Source organism: Ictalurus furcatus, chromosome 6 (genome assembly GCF_023375685.1).
Source record: "Ictalurus furcatus strain D&B chromosome 6, Billie_1.0, whole genome shotgun sequence".
In the NCBI taxonomy this organism is placed as follows: domain Eukaryota; kingdom Metazoa; phylum Chordata; class Actinopteri; order Siluriformes; family Ictaluridae; genus Ictalurus; species Ictalurus furcatus.
Window position 1 is genome coordinate 6,822,065 of NC_071260.1, and position 22,033 is coordinate 6,844,097.

At 44.0% G+C, this 22,033-nt stretch overlaps 17 non-coding genes across 17 annotated transcripts; all 17 read right to left on the reverse strand.

The window, feature by feature from the left end:
* Nucleotides 1-1,264: 1,264 nt before the first annotated feature.
* Nucleotides 1,265-1,338, reverse strand: trnat-cgu (transfer RNA threonine (anticodon CGU)). The gene has a single exon. It is a non-coding gene; the product is annotated as a tRNA-Thr (tRNA).
* A 1,004-nt stretch (nucleotides 1,339-2,342) lies between these two features.
* On the reverse strand, nucleotides 2,343-2,416 carry trnat-agu (transfer RNA threonine (anticodon AGU)). The gene has a single exon. It is a non-coding gene; the product is annotated as a tRNA-Thr (tRNA).
* A 1,384-nt stretch (nucleotides 2,417-3,800) lies between these two features.
* On the reverse strand, nucleotides 3,801-3,874 carry trnat-cgu (transfer RNA threonine (anticodon CGU)). Its single transcript has one exon. It is a non-coding gene; the product is annotated as a tRNA-Thr (tRNA).
* A 1,004-nt stretch (nucleotides 3,875-4,878) lies between these two features.
* trnat-agu (transfer RNA threonine (anticodon AGU)) lies at nucleotides 4,879-4,952 on the reverse strand. The gene has a single exon. It is a non-coding gene; the product is annotated as a tRNA-Thr (tRNA).
* A 1,392-nt stretch (nucleotides 4,953-6,344) lies between these two features.
* On the reverse strand, nucleotides 6,345-6,418 carry trnat-agu (transfer RNA threonine (anticodon AGU)). Its single transcript has one exon. It is a non-coding gene; the product is annotated as a tRNA-Thr (tRNA).
* Nucleotides 6,419-7,380: 962 nt separating this feature from the next.
* Nucleotides 7,381-7,454, reverse strand: trnai-aau (transfer RNA isoleucine (anticodon AAU)). The gene has a single exon. It is a non-coding gene; the product is annotated as a tRNA-Ile (tRNA).
* A 762-nt stretch (nucleotides 7,455-8,216) lies between these two features.
* Nucleotides 8,217-8,306, reverse strand: trnar-ucu (transfer RNA arginine (anticodon UCU)). Its single transcript is given in 2 exon segments — nucleotides 8,217-8,252; nucleotides 8,270-8,306. It is a non-coding gene; the product is annotated as a tRNA-Arg (tRNA).
* A 540-nt stretch (nucleotides 8,307-8,846) lies between these two features.
* On the reverse strand, nucleotides 8,847-8,920 carry trnat-agu (transfer RNA threonine (anticodon AGU)). Its single transcript has one exon. It is a non-coding gene; the product is annotated as a tRNA-Thr (tRNA).
* Nucleotides 8,921-10,070: 1,150 nt separating this feature from the next.
* Nucleotides 10,071-10,160, reverse strand: trnar-ucu (transfer RNA arginine (anticodon UCU)). The gene is given in 2 exon segments: nucleotides 10,071-10,106; nucleotides 10,124-10,160. It is a non-coding gene; the product is annotated as a tRNA-Arg (tRNA).
* A 152-nt stretch (nucleotides 10,161-10,312) lies between these two features.
* Nucleotides 10,313-10,386, reverse strand: trnat-cgu (transfer RNA threonine (anticodon CGU)). The gene has a single exon. It is a non-coding gene; the product is annotated as a tRNA-Thr (tRNA).
* A 1,004-nt stretch (nucleotides 10,387-11,390) lies between these two features.
* Nucleotides 11,391-11,464, reverse strand: trnat-agu (transfer RNA threonine (anticodon AGU)). Its single transcript has one exon. It is a non-coding gene; the product is annotated as a tRNA-Thr (tRNA).
* A 2,211-nt stretch (nucleotides 11,465-13,675) lies between these two features.
* trnar-ucu (transfer RNA arginine (anticodon UCU)) lies at nucleotides 13,676-13,765 on the reverse strand. The gene is given in 2 exon segments: nucleotides 13,676-13,711; nucleotides 13,729-13,765. It is a non-coding gene; the product is annotated as a tRNA-Arg (tRNA).
* Nucleotides 13,766-14,305: 540 nt separating this feature from the next.
* On the reverse strand, nucleotides 14,306-14,379 carry trnat-agu (transfer RNA threonine (anticodon AGU)). The gene has a single exon. It is a non-coding gene; the product is annotated as a tRNA-Thr (tRNA).
* Nucleotides 14,380-15,529: 1,150 nt separating this feature from the next.
* Nucleotides 15,530-15,619, reverse strand: trnar-ucu (transfer RNA arginine (anticodon UCU)). Its single transcript is given in 2 exon segments — nucleotides 15,530-15,565; nucleotides 15,583-15,619. It is a non-coding gene; the product is annotated as a tRNA-Arg (tRNA).
* Nucleotides 15,620-15,771: 152 nt separating this feature from the next.
* trnat-agu (transfer RNA threonine (anticodon AGU)) lies at nucleotides 15,772-15,845 on the reverse strand. Its single transcript has one exon. It is a non-coding gene; the product is annotated as a tRNA-Thr (tRNA).
* Nucleotides 15,846-17,229: 1,384 nt separating this feature from the next.
* trnat-agu (transfer RNA threonine (anticodon AGU)) lies at nucleotides 17,230-17,303 on the reverse strand. The gene has a single exon. It is a non-coding gene; the product is annotated as a tRNA-Thr (tRNA).
* Nucleotides 17,304-20,144: 2,841 nt separating this feature from the next.
* Nucleotides 20,145-20,218, reverse strand: trnat-agu (transfer RNA threonine (anticodon AGU)). The gene has a single exon. It is a non-coding gene; the product is annotated as a tRNA-Thr (tRNA).
* Between the last annotated feature and the right edge of the window lie 1,815 nt (nucleotides 20,219-22,033).

The window sequence follows — 22,033 nt, forward strand, 5'->3', positions numbered from 1 at the left end:
GCACAGTCTGTGGTGTCAGATTCAGAAAAAGATAGCCCAGACCAGTGGTCACCAACCCTGTTCCTGGAGATCCTCCTTTGAAGACCTTAGCTCCATCTAAAGTAGCCTAGACATAGGCATCCTGCACAGATGCTGATCTGGCATATGGATATATGTTGTTCCTGCCAGAATGCAGCTCCTACCGCTGGTTTGAGGAATGTGAGGATCCTCAACCTATGATAAACCACAAACATAGCTCAAGATATTTAGACACAAACAGCACACAAGCCACAGCAGATCAAATATACTATCTGATCTCCACCCATAGTCTTTACAAACATATCACCAAAATTCTGTTGACAGTAATTATTCTGAGGGTACTCAGCACATGTTTCGAATATTTTCTAAGCAGAATGCTAGTTTGGGGTTTGAATGTGTGAGCACAAATCATGGCATGAATCCAAGTCATGGGTATTTTAAAGGAATTGAAATTTAGCACAGCTTCAGTGTCATTTTGGACAAATGAGTAGAAACATGGGGAACTTGATGACGTTGTTTTCAACTGGGGCCAACAAAGCATTCCATCTAAGATGGAGAGCAGGGAATTGCCATATTCAACAGGATACCCTCTCTTGTATAGAAAAAACTAACAAGCCAGACCCATGACTCTGGAGGGACTTGAACCCACAACCTTTGCATAGCTCCAAAGCTGCACCTAGAAGTCCAATGCGCTATCCTTTGCGCCACAGAGCCCAGTTCGTAAGAAGGGAAGGTGTTTCAGCTCAGATTCTTCCAAATTCCAGGCAGGCATAGCACTTAGCAATCAAGGCTTGCTGGTGTTTACTACTTTCTGCAACAAAGGGGTGGAAGGCATTGAAATTTAGCACAGCTTCATTGTCATTTTGGGCAAATGAGTAGAAACATGGGGAACTTGATGACGTTGTTTTCAACTGGGGCCAACAAAGCATTCCATCTAAGATGGAGAGCAGGGAATTGCCATATTCAACAGGATACCCTCTCTTGTATAGAAAAAACTAACAAGCTAGACCCATGACTCTGGAGGGACTTGAACCCACAACCTTTGAATAGCTCCAATGCTGCATCTAGAACTCCAATGCACTATCCTTTGCACCACAGAGCCCAGTTCGTAAGAAGGGAAGGTGTTTCAGCTCAGATTCTTCCAAATTCCATAGGACTCAGCAATCTAGGCTTGCTGGTGTTTACTACTTTCTGTAACAAAGGGGTGGAAGGTATTGCTCTTGAAACAGAAGGAAGGTCCTGCATCAGGTACTGCTGGGATTTGAACCCAGGATCTCCTGCTTACGAGGCAGGCACTTTAACCAACTAAGTCACAGTACCACAGGGTTTGAGTGCCATATTGTTGAACTGATTGTTGACTCTTAATCAAGCTACGATTTATGCCAACGGCATGCAGACATAGATGACATATTAAGGCATCCGTTCAACCAGCCACGAAATGCACAGTCTGTGGTGTCAGATTCAGAAAAAGATAGCCCAGACCAGTGGTCACCAACCCTGTTCCTGGAGATCCTCCTTTGAAGACCTTAGCTCCATCTAAAGTAGCCTAGACATAGGCATCCTGCACAGATGCTGATCTGGCATATGGATATATGTTGTTCCTGCCAGAATGCTGCTCCTACCGCTGGTTTGAGGAATGTGAGGATCCTCAACCTATGATAAACCACAAACATAGCTCAAGATATTTAGACACAAACAGCACATAAGCCACAGCAGATCAAATATACTATCTGATCTCCACCCATAGTCTTTACAAACATATCACCAAAATTCTGTTGACAGTAATTGTTCTGAGGGTACTCAGCACATGTTTCGAATATTTTCTAAGCAGAATGCTAGTTTGGGGTTTGAATGTGTGAGCACAAATCATGGCATGAATCCAAGTCATGGGTATTTTAAAGGAATTGAAATTTAGCACAGCTTCAGTGTCATTTTGGACAAATGAGTAGAAACATGGGGAACTTGATGACGTTGTTTTCAACTGGGGCCAACAAAGCATTCCATCTAAGATGGAGAGCAGGGAATTGCCATATTCAACAGGATACCCTCTCTTGTATAGAAAAAACTAACAAGCCAGACCCATGACTCTGGAGGGACTTGAACCCACAACCTTTGAATAGCTCCAATGCTGCACCTAGAAGTCCAATGCACTATCCTTTGCGCCACAGAGCCCAGTTCATAAGAAGGGAAGGTGTTTCAGCTCAGATTCTTCCAAATTCCATGCAGGCATAGCACTCAGCAATCTAGGCTTGCTGGTGTTTACTACTTTCTGTAACAAAGGGGTGGAAGGCATTGCTCTTGAAACAGAAGAAGGGTCCTGCATCAGGTACTGCTGGGATTTGAACCCAGGATCTCCTGCTTACTAGGCAGGCACTTTAACCAACTAAGCCACAGTACCACAGGCTGTGAGTGCCATATTGTTGAACTGATTGTTGACTCTTAATCAAGCTACGATTTATGCCAACGGCATGCAGACATAGATGACATATTAAGGCATCCGTTCAACCAGCCACGAAATGCACAGTCTGTGGTGTCAGATTCAGAAAAAGATAGCCCAGACCAGTGGTCACCAACCCTGTTCCTGGAGATCCTCCTTTGAAGACCTTAGCTCCATCTAAAGTAGCCTAGACATAGGCATCCTGCACAGATGCTCATCTGGCATATGGATATATGTTGTTCCTGCCAGAATGCTGCTCCTACCGCTGGTTTGAGGAATTTGAGGATCCTCAACCTATGATAAACCACAAACATAGCTCAAGATATTTAGACACAAACAGCACACAAGCCACAGCAGATCAAATATACTATCTGATCTCCACCCATAGTCTTTACAAACATATCACCAAAATTCTGTTGACAGTAATTGTTCTGAGGGTACTCAGCACATGTTTCGAATATTTTCTAAGCAGAATGCTAGTTTGGGGTTTGAATGTGTGAGCACAAATCATGGCATGAATCCAAGTCATGGGTATTTTAAAGGAATTGAAATTTAGCACAGCTTCAGTGTCATTTTGGACAAATGAGTAGAAACATGGGGAACTTGATGACGTTGTTTTCAACTGGGGCCAACAAAGCATTCCATCTAAGATGGAGAGCAGGGAATTGCCATATTCAACAGGATACCCTCTCTTGTATAGAAAAAACTAACAAGCCAGACCCATGACTCTAGAGGGACTTGAACCCACAACCTTTGAATAGCTCCAATGCTGCACCTAGAAGTCCAATGCACTATCCTTTGCACCACAGAGCCCAGTTCATAAGAAGGGAAGGTGTTTCAGCTCAGATTCTTCCAAATTCCAGGCAGGCATAGCACTTAGCAATCAAGGCTTGCTGGTGTTTACTACTTTCTGCAACAAAGGGGTGGAAGGCATTGAAATTTAGCACAGCTTCATTGTCATTTTGGGCAAATGAGTAGAAACATGGGGAACTTGATGACGTTGTTTTCAACTGGGGCCAACAAAGCATTCCATCTAAGATGGAGAGCAGGGAATTGCCATATTCAACAGGATACCCTCTCTTGTATAGAAAAAACTAACAAGCTAGACCCATGACTCTGGAGGGACTTGAACCCACAACCTTTGAATAGCTCCAATGCTGCATCTAGAACGCCAATGCACTATCCTTTGCACCACAGAGCCCAGTTCGTAAGAAGGGAAGGTGTTTCAGCTCAGATTCTTCCAAATTCCATAGGACTCAGCAATCTAGGCTTGCTGGTGTTTACTACTTTCTGTAACAAAGGGGTGGAAGGTATTGCTCTTGAAACAGAAGGAAGGTCCTGCATCAGGTACTGCTGGGATTTGAACCCAGGATCTCCTGCTTACGAGGCAGGCACTTTAACCAACTAAGTCACAGTACCACAGGGTTTGAGTGCCATATTGTTGAACTGATTGTTGACTCTTAATCAAGCTACGATTTATGCCAACGGCATGCAGACATAGATGACATATTAAGGCATCCGTTCAACCAGCCACGAAATGCACAGTCTGTGGTGTCAGATTCAGAAAAAGATAGCCCAGACCAGTGGTCACCAACCCTGTTCCTGGAGATCCTCCTTTGAAGACCTTAGCTCCATCTAAAGTAGCCTAGACATAGGCATCCTGCACAGATGCTGATCTGGCATATGGATATATGTTGTTCCTGCCAGAATGCTGCTCCTACCGCTGGTTTGAGGAATGTGAGGATCCTCAACCTATGATAAACCACAAACATAGCTCAAGATATTTAGACACAAACAGCACATAAGCCACAGCAGATCAAATATACTATCTGATCTCCACCCATAGTCTTTACAAACATATCACCAAAATTCTGTTGACAGTAATTGTTCTGAGGGTACTCAGCACATGTTTCGAATATTTTCTAAGCAGAATGCTAGTTTGGGGTTTGAATGTGTGAGCACAAATCATGGCATGAATCCAAGTCATGGGTATTTTAAAGGAATTGAAATTTAGCACAGCTTCAGTGTCATTTTGGACAAATGAGTAGAAACATGGGGAACTTGATGACGTTGTTTTCAACTGGGGCCAACAAAGCATTCCATCTAAGATGGAGAGCAGGGAATTGCCATATTCAACAGGATACCCTCTCTTGTATAGAAAAAACTAACAAGCCAGACCCATGACTCTGGAGGGACTTGAACCCACAACCTTTGAATAGCTCCAATGCTGCACCTAGAAGTCCAATGCACTATCCTTTGCGCCACAGAGCCCAGTTCATAAGAAGGGAAGGTGTTTCAGCTCAGATTCTTCCAAATTCCATGCAGGCATAGCACTCAGCAATCTAGGCTTGCTGGTGTTTACTACTTTCTGTAACAAAGGGGTGGAAGGCATTGCTCTTGAAACAGAAGAAGGGTCCTGCATCAGGTACTGCTGGGATTTGAACCCAGGATCTCCTGCTTACTAGGCAGGCACTTTAACCAACTAAGCCACAGTACCACAGGCTGCTAGTGCCATATTGTTGAACTGATTGTTGACTCTTAATCAAGCTACGATTTATGCCAACGGCATGCAGACATAGATGACATATTAAGGCATCCGTTCAACCAGCCACGAAATGCACAGTCTGTGGTGTCAGATTCAGAAAAAGATAGCCCAGACCAGTGGTCACCAACCCTGTTCCTGGAGATCCTCCTTTGAAGACCTTAGCTCCATCTAAAGTAGCCTAGACATAGGCATCCTGCACAGATGCTCATCTGGCATATGGATATATGTTGTTCCTGCCAGAATGCTGCTCCTACCGCTGGTTTGAGGAATTTGAGGATCCTCAACCTATGATAAACCACAAACATAGCACAAGATATTTAGACACAAACAGCACACAAGCCACAGCAGATCAAATATACTATCTGATCTCCACCCATAGTCTTTACAAACATATCACCAAAATTCTGTTGACAGTAATTGTTCTGAGGGTACTCAGCACATGTTTCGAATATTTTCTAAGCAGAATGCTAGTTTGGGGTTTGAATGTGTGAGCACAAATCATGGCATGAATCCAAGTCATGGGTATTTTAAAGGAATTGAAATTTAGCACAGCTTCAGTGTCATTTTGGACAAATGAGTAGAAACATGGGGAACTTGATGACGTTGTTTTCAACTGGGGCCAACAAAGCATTCCATCTAAGATGGAGAGCAGGGAATTGCCATATTCAACAGGATTCCCTCTCTTGTATAGAAAAAACTAACAAGCCAGACCCATGACTCTAGAGGGACTTGAACCCACAACCTTTGAATAGCTCCAATGCTGCACCTAGAAGTCCAATGCGCTATCCTTTGCGCCACAGAGCCCAGTTCATAAGAAGGGAAGGTGTTTCAGCTCAGATTCTTCCAAATTCCAGGCAGGCATAGCACTTAGCAATCAAGGCTTGCTGGTGTTTACTACTTTCTGCAACAAAGGGGTGGAAGGCATTGAAATTTAGCACAGCTTCAGTGTCATTTTGGACAAATGAGTAGAAACATGGGGAACTTGATGACGTTGTTTTCAACTGGGGCCAACAAAGCATTCCATCTAAGATGGAGAGCAGGGAATTGCCATATTCAACAGGATACCCTCTCTTGTATAGAAAAAAATAACAAGCCAGACCCATGACTCTGGAGGGACTTGAACCCACAATCTTTGAATAGCTCCAATGCTGCATCTAGAACTCCAATGCACTATCCTTTGCACCACAGAACCCAGTTAATATGAAGGGAAGGTGTTTCAGCTCAGATTCTTCCAAATTCCATGCAGGCATAGCACTCAGAAATCTAGGCTTGCTGGTGTTTACTACTTTCTGTAACAAAGGGGTGGAAGGCATTGCTCTTGAAACAGGAGAAGGGTCCTGTATCAGGTACTGCTGGGATTTGAAGCCAGGATCTCCTGCTTACTAGGTAGGCACTTTAGCCAACTAAGCCACAGTACCACAGGCTGCAAGTGCCATATTGTTGAACTGATTGTTGACTCTTAATCAAGCTACGATTTATGCCAACGGCATGCAGACATGGATGACATATTAAGGCATCCGTTCAACCAGCCACGAAATGCACAGTCTGTGGTGTCAGATTCAGAAAAAGATAGCCCAGACCAGTGGTCACCAACCCTGTTCCTGGAGATCCTCCTTTGAAGACCTTAGCTCCATCTAAAGTAGCCTAGACATAGGCATCCTGCACAGATGCTCATCTGGCATATGGATATATGTTGTTCCTGCCAGAATGCTGCTCCTACCGCTGGTTTGAGGAATTTGAGGATCCTCAACCTATGATAAACCACAAACATAGCTCAAGATATTTAGACACAAACAGCACACAAGCCACAGCAGATCAAATATACTATCTGATCTCCACCCATAGTCTTTACAAACATATCACCAAAATTCTGTTGACAGTAATTGTTCTGAGGGTACTCAGCACATGTTTCGAATATTTTCTAAGCAGAATGCTAGTTTGGGGTTTGAATGTGTGAGCACAAATCATGGCATGAATCCAAGTCATGGGTATTTTAAAGGAATTGAAATTTAGCACAGCTTCAGTGTCATTTTGGACAAATGAGTAGAAACATGGGGAACTTGATGACGTTGTTTTCAACTGGGGCCAACAAAGCATTCCATCTAAGATGGAGAGCAGGGAATTGCCATATTCAACAGGATACCCTCTCTTGTATAGAAAAACAAACAAGCCAGACCCATGACTCTAGAGGGACTTGAACCCACAACCTTTGAATAGCTCCAATGCTGCACCTAGAAGTCCAATGCACTATCCTTTGCACCACAGAGCCCAGTTCATAAGAAGGAAGGTGTTTCAGCTCAGATTCTTCCAAGTGTTTACTACTTTCTGTAACAAAGGGGTGGAAGGAATTGCTCTTGAAACAGAAGGAGGGTCCTGCATCAGGTACTGCTGGGATTTGAACCCAGGATCTCCTGCTTATTAGGCAGGCACTTTAACCAACTAAGCCACAGTACCACAAGGTTTGAGTGCCATATTGTTGAACTGATTGTTGACTCTTAATCAAGCTACGATTTATGCCAACGGCATGCAGACATAGATGACATATTAAGGCATCCGTTCAACCAGCCACGAAATGCACAGTCTGTGGTGTCAGATTCAGAAAAAGATAGCCCAGACCAGTGGTCACCAACCCTGTTCCTGGAGATCCTCCTTTGAAGACCTTAGCTCCATCTAAAGTAGCCTAGACATAGGCATCCTGCACAGATGCTGATCTGGCATATGGATATATGTTGTTCCTGCCAGAATGCTGCTCCTACCGCTGGTTTGAGGAATGTGAGGATCCTCAACCTATGATAAACCACAAACATAGCTCAAGATATTTAGACACAAACAGCACACAAGCCACAGCAGATCAAATATACTATCTGATCTCCGCCCATAGTCTTTACAAACATATCACCAAAATTCTGTCGACAGTAATTGTTCTGAGGGTACTCAGCACATGTTTCGAATATTTTCTAAGCAGAATGCTAGTTTGGGGTTTGAATGTGTGAGCACAAATCATGGCATGAATCCAAGTAATGGGTATTTTAAAGGAATTGAAATTTAGCACAGCTTCAGTGTCATTTTGGACAAATGAGTAGAAACATGGGGAACTTGATGACGTTGTTTTCAACTGGGGCCAACAAAGCATTCCATCTAAGATGGAGAGCAGGGAATTGCCATATTCAACAGGATACCCTCTCTTGTATAGAAAAAACTAACAAGCCAGACCCATGACTCTGGAGGGACTTGAACCCACAACCTTTGAATAGCTCCAATGCTGCACCTAGAAGTCCAATGCGCTATCCTTTGCGCCACAGAGCCCAGTTCCTAAGAAAGGAAGGTGTTTCAGCTCAGATTCTTCCAAATTCCAGGCAGGCATAGCACTTACCAATCAAGGCTTGCTGGTGTTTACTACTTTCTGCAACAAAGGGGTGGAAGGCATTGAAATTTAGCACAGCTTCAGTGTCATTTTGGACAAATGAGTAGAAACATGGGGAACTTGATGACGTTGTTTTCAACTGGGGCCAACAAAGCATTCCATCTAAGATGGAGAGCAGGGAATTGCCATATTCAACAGGATACCCTCTCTTGTATAGAAAAAGCTAACAAGCCAGACCCATGACTCTAGAGGGACTTGAACCCACAACCTTTGAATAACTCCAATGCTGCACCTAGAAGTCCAATGCACTATCCTTTGCACCACAGAGCCCAGTTCCTAAGAAAGGAAGGTGTTTCAGCTCAGATTCTTCCAAATTCCATGCAGGCATAGCACTCAGCAATCTAGGCTTGCTGGTGTTTACTACTTTCTGTAACAAAGGGGTGGAAGGCATTGCTCTTGAAACAGGAGAAGGGTCCTGCATCAGGTACTGCTGGGATTTGAACCCAGGATCTCCTGCTTACTAGGCAGGCACTTTAACCAACTAAGCCACAGTACCACAGGATTTGAGTGCCATATTGTTGAACTGATTGTTGACTCTTAATCAAGCTACGATTTATGCCAACGGCATGCAGACATAGATGACATATTAAGGCATCCGTTCAACCAGCCACGAAATGCACAGTCTGTGGTGTCAGATTCAGAAAAAGATAGCCCAGACCAGTGGTCACCAACCCTGTTCCTGGAGATCCTCCTTTGAAGACCTTAGCTCCATCTAAAGTAGCCTAGACATAGGCATCCTGCACAGATGCTGATCTGGCATATGGATATATGTTGTTCCTGCCAGAATGCTGCTCCTACCGCTGGTTTGAGGAATGTGAGGATCCTCAACCTATGATAAACCACAAACATAGCTCAAGATATTTAGACACAAACAGCACACAAGCCACAGCAGATCAAATATACTATCTGATCTCCACCCATAGTCTTTACAAACATATCACCAAAATTCTGTTGACAGTAATTGTTCTGAGGGTACTCAGCACATGTTTCGAATATTTTCTAAGCAGAATGCTAGTTTGGGGTTTGAATGTGTGAGCACAAATCATGGCATGAATCCAAGTCATGGGTATTTTAAAGGAATTGAAATTTAGCACAGCTTCAGTGTCATTTTGGACAAATGAGTAGAAACATGGGGAACTTGATGACGTTGTTTTCAACTGGGGCCAACAAAGCATTCCATCTAAGATGGAGAGCAGGGAATTGCCATATTCAACAGGATACCCTCTCTTGTATAGAAAAAACTAACAAGCCAGACCCATGACTCTGGAGGGACTTGAACCCACAACCTTTGCATAGCTCCAATGCTGCACCTAGAAGTCCAATGCGCTATCCTTTGCGCCACAGAGCCCAGTTCGTAAGAAGGGAAGGTGTTTCAGCTCAGATTCTTCCAAATTCCAGGCAGGCATAGCACTTAGCAATCAAGGCTTGCTGGTGTTTACTACTTTCTGCAACAAAGGGGTGGAAGGCATTGAAATTCAGCACAGCTTCAGTGTCATTTTGGACAAATGAGTAGAAACATGGGGAACTTGATGACGTTGTTTTCAACTGGGGCCAACAAAGCATTCCATCTAAGATGGAGAGCAGGGAATTGCCATATTCAACAGGATACCCTCTCTTGTATAGAAAAAACTAACAAGCTAGACCCATGACTCTGGAGGGACTTGAACCCACAACCTTTGAATAGCTCCAATGCTGCACCTAGAAGTCCAATGCGCTATCCTTTGCGCCACAGAGCCCAGTTCATAAGAAGGGAAGGTGTTTCAGCTCAGATTCTTCCAAATTCCAGGCAGGCATAGCACTTAGCAATCAAGGCTTGCTGGTGTTTACTACTTTCTGTAACAAAGGGGTGGAAGGTATTGCTCTTGAAACAGAAGGAAGGTCCTGCATCAGGTACTGCTGGGATTTGAACCCAGGATCTCCTGCTTACGAGGCAGGCACTTTAACCAACTAAGCCACAGTACCACAGGCTGCGAGTGCCATATTGTTGAACTGATTGTTGACTCTTAATCAAGCTACGATTTATGCCAACGGCATGCAGACATAGATGACATATTAAGGCATCCGTTCAACCAGCCACGAAATGCACAGTCTGTGGTGTCAGATTCAGAAAAAGATAGCCCAGACCAGTGGTCACCAACCCTGTTCCTGGAGATCCTCCTTTGAAGACCTTAGCTCCATCTAAAGTAGCCTAGACATAGGCATCCTGCACAGATGCTGATCTGGCATATGGATATATGTTGTTCCTGCCAGAATGCTGCTCCTACCGCTGGTTTGAGGAATGTGAGGATCCTCAACCTATGATAAACCACAAACATAGCTCAAGATATTTAGACACAAACAGCACACAAGCCACAGCAGATCAAATATACTATCTGATCTCCACCCATAGTCTTTACAAACATATCACCAAAATTCTGTTGACAGTAATTGTTCTGAGGGTACTCAGCACATGTTTCGAATATTTTCTAAGCAGAATGCTAGTTTGGGGTTTGAATGTGTGAGCACAAATCATGGCATGAATCCAAGTCATGGGTATTTTAAAGGAATTGAAATTCAGCACAGCTTCAGTGTCATTTTGGACAAATGAGTAGAAACATGGGGAACTTGATGACGTTGTTTTCAACTGGGGCCAACAAAGCATTCCATCTAAGATGGAGAGCAGGGAATTGCCATATTCAACAGGATACCCTCTCTTGTATAGAAAAAATTAACAAGCCAGACCCATGACTCTAGAGGGACTTGAACCCACAACCTTTGAATAGCTCCAATGCTGCGCCTAGAAGTCCAATGCGCTATCCTTTGCACCACAGAGCCCAGTTCGTAAGAAAGGAAGGTGTTTCAGCTCAGATTCTTCCAAATTCCATGCAGGCATAGCACTCAGCAATCTAGGCTTGCTGGTGTTTACTACTTTCTGTAACAAAGGGGTGGAAGGCATTGCTCTTGAAACAGAAGAAAGGTCCTGCATCAGGTACTGCTGGGATTTGAACCCAGGATCTCCTGCTTACTAGGCAGGCACTTTAACCAACTAAGCCACAGTGCCACAGGCTTTGAGTGCCATATTGTTGAACTGATTGTTGACTCTTAATCAAGCTACGATTTATGCCAACGGCATGCAGACATAGATGACATATTAAGGCATCCGTTCAACCAGCCACGAAATGCACAGTCTGTGGTGTCAGATTCAGAAAAAGATAGCCCAGACCAGTGGTCACCAACCCTGTTCCTGGAGATCCTCCTTTGAAGACCTTAGCTCCATCTAAAGTAGCCTAGACATAGGCATCCTGCACAGATGCTGATCTGGCATATGGATATATGTTGTTCCTGCCAGAATGCTGCTCCTACCGCTGGTTTGAGGAATGTGAGGATCCTCATCCTATGATAAACCACAAACATAGCTCAAGATATTTAGACACAAACAGCACACAAGCCACAGCAGATCAAATATACTATCTGATCTCCACCCATAGTCTTTACAAACATATCACCAAAATTCTGTCGACAGTAATTGTTCTGAGGGTACTCAGCACATGTTTCGAATATTTTCTAAGCAGAATGCTAGTTTGGGGTTTGAATGTGTGAGCACAAATCATGGCATGAATCCAAGTCATGGGTATTTTAAAGGAATTGAAATTTAGCACAGCTTCAGTGTCATTTTGGACAAATGAGTAGAAACATGGGGAACTTGATGACGTTGTTTTCAACTGGGGCCAACAAAGCATTCCATCTAAGATGGAGAGCAGGGAATTGCCATATTCAACAGGATTCCCTCTCTTGTATAGAAAAAACTAACAAGCCAGACCCATGACTCTAGAGGGACTTGAACCCACAACCTTTGAATAGCTCCAATGCTGCACCTAGAAGTCCAATGCGCTATCCTTTGCGCCACAGAGCCCAGTTCATAAGAAGGGAAGGTGTTTCAGCTCAGATTCTTCCAAATTCCAGGCAGGCATAGCACTTAGCAATCAAGGCTTGCTGGTGTTTACTACTTTCTGCAACAAAGGGGTGGAAGGCATTGAAATTTAGCACAGCTTCAGTGTCATTTTGGACAAATGAGTAGAAACATGGGGAACTTGATGACGTTGTTTTCAACTGGGGCCAACAAAGCATTCCATCTAAGATGGAGAGCAGGGAATTGCCATATTCAACAGGATACCCTCTCTTGTATAGAAAAAACTAACAAGCCAGACCCATGACTCTGTAGGGACTTGAACCCACAACCTTTGAATAGCTCCAATGCTGCATCTAGAAGTCCAATGCACTATCCTTTGCACCACAGAGCCCAGTTCATAAGAAGGGAAGGTGTTTCAGCTCAGATTCTTCCAAATTCCATGCAGGCATAGCACTCAGCAATCTAGGCTTGCTGGTGTTTACTACTTTCTGTAACAAAGGGGTGGAAGGCATTGCTCTTGAAACAGGAGGAGGGTCCTGCATCAGGTACTGCTGGGATTTGAACCCAGGATCTCCTGCTTACTATGCAGGCCACAGTACCACAGGCTGCGAGTGCCATATTGTTGAACTGATTGTCGACTCTTAATCAAGCTACGATTTATGCCAACGGCATGCAGACATAGATGACATATTAAGGCATCCGTTCAACCAGCCACGAAATGCACAGTCTGTGGTGTCAGATTCAGAAAAAGATAGCCCAGACCAGTGGTCACCAACCCTGTTCCTGCAGATCCTCCTTTGAAGACCTTAGCTCCATCTAAAGTAGCCTAGACATAGGCATCCTGCACAGATGCTGATCTGGCATATGGATATATGTTGTTCCTGCCAGAATGCTGCTCCTACCGCTGGTTTGAGGAATTTGAGGATCCTCAACCTATGATAAACCACAAACATAGCTCAAGATATTTAGACACAAACAGCACACAAGCCACAGCAGATCAAATATACTATCTGATCTCCACCCATAGTCTTTACAAACATATCACCAAAATTCTGTTGACAGTAATTGTTCTGAGGGTACTCAGCACATGTTTCGAATATTTTCTAAGCAGAATGCTAGTTTGGGGTTTGAATGTGTGAGCACAAATCATGGCATGAATCCAAGTCATGGGTATTTTAAAGGAATTGAAATTTAGCACAGCTTCAGTGTCATTTTGGACAAATGAGTAGAAACATGGGGAACTTGATGACGTTGTTTTCAACTGGGGCCAACAAAGCATTCCATCTAAGATGGAGAGCAGGGAATTGCCATATTCAACAGGATACCCTCTCTTGTATAGAAAAAACTAACAAGCCAGACCCATGACTCTGGAGGGACTTGAACCCACAACCTTTGAATAGCTCCAATGCTGCACCTAGAAGTCCAATGCGCTATCCTTTGCGCCACAGAGCCCAGTTCATAAGAAGAGAAGGTGTTTCAGCTCAGATTCTTCCAAATTCCAGGCAGGCATAGCACTTAGCAATCAAGGCTTGCTGGTGTTTACTACTTTCTGCAACAAAGGGGTGGAAGGCATTGAAATTTAGCACAGCTTCAGTGTCATTTTGGACAAATGAGTAGAAACATGGGGAACTTGATGACGTTGTTTTCAACTGGGGCCAACAAAGCATTCCATCTAAGATGGAGAGCAGGGAATTGCCATATTCAACAGGATACCCTCTCTTGTATAGAAAAAATTAACAAGCCAGACCCATGACTCTGGGGGGACTTGAACCCACAACCTTTGAATAGCACCAATGCTGCACCTAGAAGTCCAATGCACTATCCTTTGCGCCACAGAGCCCAGCTCATAAGAAGGGAAGGTGTTTCAGCTCAGATTCTTCCAAATTCCATGCAGGCATAGCACTCAGCAATCTAGGCTTGCTGGTGTTGACTACTTTCTGTAACAAAGGGGTGGAAGGCATTGCTCTTGAAACAGGAGAAGGGTCCTGCATCAGGTACTGCTGGGATTTGAACCCAGGATCTCCTGCTTACTAGGCAGGCACTTTAACCTACTAAGCCACAGTACCACAGGCTTTGAGTGCCATATTGTTGAACTGATTGTTGACTCTTAATCAAGCTACGATTTATGCCAACGGCATGCAGACATAGATGACATATTAAGGCATCCGTTCAACCAGCCACGAAATGCACAGTCTGTGGTGTCAGATTCAGAAAAAGATAGCCCAGACCAGTGGTCACCAACCCTGTTCCTGGAGATCCTCCTTTGAAGACCTTAGCTCCATCTAAAGTAGCCTAGACATAGGCATCCTGCACAGATGCTGATCTGGCATATGGATATATGTTGTTCCTGCCAGAATGCTGCTCCTACCGCTGGTTTGAGGAATGTGAGGATCCTCAACCTATGATAAACCACAAACATAGCTCAAGATATTTAGACACAAACAGCACACAAGCCACAGCAGATCAAATATACTATCTGATCTCCACCCATAGTCTTTACAAACATATCACCAAAATTCTGTTGACAGTAATTGTTCTGAGGGTACTCAGCACATGTTTCGAATATTTTCTAAGCAGAATGCTAGTTTGGGGTTTGAATGTGTGAGCACAAATCATGGCATGAATCCAAGTCATGGGTATTTTAAAGGAATTGAAATTTAGCACAGCTTCAGTGTCATTTTGGACAAATGAGTAGAAACATGGGGAACTTGATGACGTTGTTTTCAACTGGGGCCAACAAAGCATTCCATCTAAGATGGAGAGCAGGGAATTGCCATATTCAACAGGATACCCTCTCTTGTATAGAAAAAACTAACAAGCCAGACCCATGACTCTGGAGGGACTTGAACCCACAACCTTTGCATAGCTCCAATGCTGCACCTAGAAGTCCAATGCGCTATCCTTTGCGCCACAGAGCCCAGTTCGTAAGAAGGGAAGGTGTTTCAGCTCAGATTCTTCCAAATTCCAGGCAGGCATAGCACTTAGCAATCAAGGCTTGCTGGTGTTTACTACTTTCTGCAACAAAGGGGTGGAAGGCATTGAAATTCAGCACAGCTTCAGTGTCATTTTGGACAAATGAGTAGAAACATGGGGAACTTGATGACGTTGTTTTCAACTGGGGCCAACAAAGCATTCCATCTAAGATGGAGAGCAGGGAATTGCCATATTCAACAGGATACCCTCTCTTGTATAGAAAAAACTAACAAGCTAGACCCATGACTCTGGAGGGACTTGAACCCACAACCTTTGAATAGCTCCAATGCTGCACCTAGAAGTCCAATGCGCTATCCTTTGCGCCACAGAGCCCAGTTCATAAGAAGGGAAGGTGTTTCAGCTCAGATTCTTCCAAATTCCAGGCAGGCATAGCACTTAGCAATCAAGGCTTGCTGGTGTTTACTACTTTCTGTAACAAAGGGGTGGAAGGCATTGCTCTTGAAACAGAAGGAGGGTCCTGCATGAGGTACTGCTGGGATTTGAACCCAGGATCTCCTGCTTACTAGGCAGGCACTTTAACCAACTAAGCCACAGTACCACAGGCTTTGAGTGCCATATTGTTGAACTGATTGTTGACTCTTAATCAAGCTACGATTTATGCCAACGGCATGCAGACATAGATGACATATTAAGGCATCCGTTCAACCAGCCACGAAATGCACAGTCTGTGGTGTCAGATTCAGAAAAAGATAGCCCAGACCAGTGGTCACCAACCCTGTTCCTGGAGATCCTCCTTTGAAGACCTTAGCTCCATCTAAAGTAGCCTAGACATAGGCATCCTGCACAGATGCTGATCTGGCATATGGATATATGTTGTTCCTGCCAGAATGCTGCTCCTACCGCTGGTTTGAGGAATGTGAGGATCCTCAACCTATGATAAACCACAAACATAGCTCAAGATATTTAGACACAAACAGCACACAAGCCACAGCAGATCAAATATACTATCTGATCTCCACCCATAGTCTTTACAAACATATCACCAAAATTCTGTTGACAGTAATTGTTCTGAGGGTACTCAGCACATGTTTCGAATATTTTCTAAGCAGAATGCTAGTTTGGGGTTTGAATGTGTGAGCACAAATCATGGCATGAATCCAAGTCATGGGTATTTTAAAGGAATTGAAATTTAGCACAGCTTCAGTGTCATTTTGGACAAATGAGTAGAAACATGGGGAACTTGATGACGTTGTTTTCAACTGGGGCCAACAAAGCATTCCATCTAAGATGGAGAGCAGGGAATTGCCATGTTCAACAGGATACCCTCTCTTTTATAGAAAAAACTAACAAGCCAGACCCATGACTCTAGAGGGACTTGAACCCACAACCTTTGAATAGCTCCAATGCTGCACCTAGAAGTCCAATGCGCTATCCTTTGCACCACAGAGCCCAGTTCATAAGAAGGGAAGGTGTTTCAGCTCAGATTCTTCCAAATTCCAGGCAGGCATAGCACTTAGCAATCAAGGCTTGCTGGTGTTTACTACTTTCTGCAACAAAGGGGTGGAAGGCATTGAAATTTAGCACAGCTTCAGTGTCATTTTGGACAAATGAGTAGAAACATGGGGAACTTGATGACGTTGTTTTCAACTGGGGCCAACAAAGCATTCCATCTAAGATGGAGAGCAGGGAATTGCCATATTCAACAGGATACCCTCTCTTGTATAGAAAAAACTAACAAGCCAGACCCATGACTCTGGAGGGACTTGAACCCACAACCTTTGAATAGCTCCAATGCTGCACCTAGAAGTCCAATGCACTATCCTTTGCACCACAGAGCCCAGTTCCTAAGAAGGGAAGGTGTTTCAGCTCAGATTCTTCCAAATTCCATAGGACTCAGCAATCTAGGCTTGCTGGTGTTTACTACTTTCTGTAACAAAGGGGTGGAAGGAATTGCTCTTGAAACAGAAGGAGGGTCCTGCATCAGGTACTGCTGGGATTTGAACCCAGGATCTCCTGCTTACTAGGCAGGCACTTTAACCAACTAAGCCACAGTACCACAGGGTTTGAGTGCCATATTGTTGAACTGATTGTTGACTCTTAATCAAGCTACGATTTATGCCAACGGCATGCAGACATAGATGACATATTAAGGCATCCGTTCAACCAGCCACGAAATGCACAGTCTGTGGTGTCAGATTCAGAAAAAGATAGCCCAGACCAGTGGTCACCAACCCTGTTCCTGGAGATCCTCCTTTGAAGACCTTAGCTCCATCTAAAGTAGCCTAGACATAGGCATCCTGCACAGATGCTGATCTGGCATATGGATATATGTTGTTCCTGCCAGAATGCTGCTCCTACCGCTGGTTTGAGGAATGTGAGGATCCTCAACCTATGATAAACCACAAACATAGCTCAAGATATTTAGACACAAACAGCACACAAGCCACAGCAGATCAAATATACTATCTGATCTCCGCCCATAGTCTTTACAAACATATCACCAAAATTCTGTCGACAGTAATTGTTCTGAGGGTACTCAGCACATGTTTCGAATATTTTCTAAGCAGAATGCTAGTTTGGGGTTTGAATGTGTGAGCACAAATCATGGCATGAATCCAAGTAATGGGTATTTTAAAGGAATTGAAATTTAGCACAGCTTCAGTGTCATTTTGGACAAATGAGTAGAAACATGGGGAACTTGATGACGTTGTTTTCAACTGGGGCCAACAAAGCATTCCATCTAAGATGGAGAGCAGGGAATTGCCATGTTCAACAGGATACCCTCTCTTTTATAGAAAAAACTAACAAGCCAGACCCATGACTCTGTAGGGACTTGAACCCACAACCTTTGAATAACTCCAATGCTGCACCTAGAAGTCCAATGCGCTATCCTTTGCGCCACAGAGCCAAAACCATAAGAAGGGAAGGTGTTTCAGCTCAGATTCTTCCAAATTCCAGGCAGGCATAGCACTTAGCAATCAAGGCTTGCTGGTGTTTACTACTTTCTGCAACAAAGGGGTGGAAGGCATTGAAATTTAGCACAGCTTCAGTGTCATTTTGGACAAATGAGTAGAAACATGGGGAACTTGATGACGTTGTTTTCAACTGGGGCCAACAAAGCATTCCATCTAAGATGGAGAGCAGGGAATTGCCATATTCAACAGGATACCCTCTCTTGTATAGAAAAAACTAACAAGCCAGACCCATGACTCTGTAGGGACTTGAACCCACAACCTTTGAATAGCTCCAATGCTGCATCTAGAAGTCCAATGCACTATCCTTTGCACCACAGAGCCCAGTTCATAAGAAGGGAAGGTGTTTCAGCTCAGATTCTTCCAAATTCCATGCAGGCATAGCACTCAGAAATCTAGGCTTGCTGGTGTTTACTACTTTCTGTAACAAAGGGGTGGAAGGCATTGCTCTTGAAACAGGAGGAGGGTCCTGCATCAGGTACTGCTGGGATTTGAACCCAGGATCTCCTGCTTACTATGCAGGCCACAGTACCACAGGCTGCGAGGGCCATATTGTTGAACTGATTGTCGACTCTTAATCAAGCTACGATTTATGCCAACGGCATGCAGACATAGATGACATATTAAGGCATCCGTTCAACCAGCCACGAAATGCACAGTCTGTGGTGTCAGATTCAGAAAAAGATAGCCCAGACCAGTGGTCACCAACCCTGTTCCTGCAGATCCTCCTTTGAAGACCTTAGCTCCATCTAAAGTAGCCTAGACATAGGCATCCTGCACAGATGCTGATCTGGCATATGGATATATGTTGTTCCTGCCAGAATGCTGCTCCTACCGCTGGTTTGAGGAATTTGAGGATCCTCAACCTATGATAAACCACAAACATAGCTCAAGATATTTAGACACAAACAGCACACAAGCCACAGCAGATCAAATATACTATCTGATCTCCACCCATAGTCTTTACAAACATATCACCAAAATTCTGTTGACAGTAATTGTTCTGAGGGTACTCAGCACATGTTTCGAATATTTTCTAAGCAGAATGCTAGTTTGGGGTTTGAATGTGTGAGCACAAATCATGGCATGAATCCAAGTCATGGGTATTTTAAAGGAATTGAAATTTAGCACAGCTTCAGTGTCATTTTGGACAAATGAGTAGAAACATGGGGAACTTGATGACGTTGTTTTCAACTGGGGCCAACAAAGCATTCCATCTAAGATGGAGAGCAGGGAATTGCCATATTCAACAGGATACCCTCTCTTGTATAGAAAAAACTAACAAGCCAGACCCATGACTCTGGAGGGACTTGAACCCACAACCTTTGAATAGCTCCAATGCTGCACCTAGAAGTCCAATGCACTATCCTTTGCGCCACAGAGCCCAGTTCATAAGAAGAGAAGGTGTTTCAGCTCAGATTCTTCCAAATTCCAGGCAGGCATAGCACTTAGCAATCAAGGCTTGCTGGTGTTTACTACTTTCTGCAACAAAGGGGTGGAAGGCATTGAAATTTAGCACAGCTTCAGTGTCATTTTGGACAAATGAGTAGAAACATGGGGAACTTGATGACGTTGTTTTCAACTGGGGCCAACAAAGCATTCCATCTAAGATGGAGAGCAGGGAATTGCCATATTCAACAGGATACCCTCTCTTGTATAGAAAAAATTAACAAGCCAGACCCATGACTCTGGGGGGACTTGAACCCACAACCTTTGAATAGCACCAATGCTGCACCTAGAAGTCCAATGCACTATCCTTTGCGCCACAGAGCCCAGCTCATAAGAAGGGAAGGTGTTTCAGCTCAGATTCTTCTAAATTCCATGCAGGCATAGCACTCAGCAATCTAGGCTTGCTGGTGTTGACTACTTTCTGTAACAAAGGGGTGGAAGGCATTGCTCTTGAAACAGGAGAAGGGTCCTGCATGAGGTACTGCTGGGATTTGAACCCAGGATCTCCTGCTTACTATGCAGGCACTTTAACCAACTAAGCCACAGTACCACAGGCTACGAGTGCCATATTGTTGAACTGATTGTTGACTCTTAATCAAGCTACGATTTATGCCAACGGCATGCAGACATAGATGACATATTAAGGCATCCGTTCAACCAGCCACGAAATGCACAGTCTGTGGTGTCAGATTCAGAAAAAGATAGCCCAGACCAGTGGTCACCAACCCTGTTCCTGGAGATCCTCCTTTGAAGACCTTAGCTCCATCTAAAGTAGCCTAGACATAGGCATCCTGCACAGATGCTGATCTGGCATATGGATATATGTTGTTCCTGCCAGAATGCTGCTCCTACCGCTGGTTTGAGGAATGTGAGGATCCTCAACCTATGATAAACCACAAACATAGCTCAAGATATTTAGACACAAACAGCACACAAGCCACAGCAGATCAAATATACTATCTGATCTCCACCCATAGTCTTTACAAACATATCACCAAAATTCTGTTGACAGTAATTGTTCTGAGGGTACTCAGCACATGTTTCGAATATTTTCTAAGCAGAATGCTAGTTTGGGGTTTGAATGTGTGAGCACAAATCATGGCATGAATCCAAGTCATGGGTATTTTAAAGGAATTGAAATTTAGCACAGCTTCAGTGTCATTTTGGACAAATGAGTAGAAACATGGGGAACTTGATGACGTTGTTTTCAACTGGGGCCAACAAAGCATTCCATCTAAGATGGAGAGCAGGGAATTGCCATATTCAACAGGATACCCTCTCTTGTATAGAAAAAACTAACAAGCCAGACCCATGACTCTGGAGGAACTTGAACCCACAACCTTTGAATAGCTCCAATGCTGCACCTAGAAGTCCAATGCGCCATCCTTTGCGCCACAGAGCCCAGTTCATAAGAAGGGAAGGTGTTTCAGCTCAGATTCTTCCAAATTCCAGGCAGGCATAGCACTTAGCAATCAAGGCTTGCTGGTGTTTACTACTTTCTGCAACAAAGGGGTGGAAGGCATTGAAATTTAGCACAGCTTCAGTGTCATTTTGGACAAATGAGTAGAAACATGGGGAACTTGATGACGTTGTTTTCAACTGGGGCCAACAAAGCATTCCATCTAAGATGGAGAGCAGGGAATTGCCATATTCAACAGGATACCCTCTCTTGTATAGAAAAAACTAACAAGCCAGACCCATGACTCTGGAGGGACTTGAACCCACAACCTTTGAATAGCTCCAATGCTGCACCTAGAAGTCCAATGTGCTATCCTTTGCGCCACAGAGCCCAGTTCATAAGAAGGGAAGGTGTTTCAGCTCAGATTCTTCCAAATTCCAGGCAGGCATAGCACTTAGCAATCAAGGCTTGCTGGTGTTTACTACTTTCTGCAACAAAGGGGTGGAAGGCATTGAAATTTAGCACAGCTTCAGTGTCATTTTGGACAAATGAGTAGAAACATGGGGAACTTGATGACGTTGTTTTCAACTGGGGCCAACAAAGCATTCCATCTAAGATGGAGAGCAGGGAATTGCCATATTCAACAGGATACCCTCTCTTGTATAGAAAAAACTAACAAGCCAGACCCATGACTCTGGAGGGACTTGAACCCACAACCTTTGCATAGCTCCAATGCTGCACCTAGAAGTCCAATGCACTATCCTTTGCGCCACAGAGCCCAGTTCGTAAGAAGGGAAGGTGTTTCAGCTCAGATTCTTCCAAATTCCAGGCAGGCATAGCACTTAGCAATCAAGGCTTGCTGGTGTTTACTACTTTCTGCAACAAAGGGGTGGAAGGCATTGAAATTCAGCACAGCTTCAGTGTCATTTTGGACAAATGAGTAGAAACATGGGGAACTTGATGACG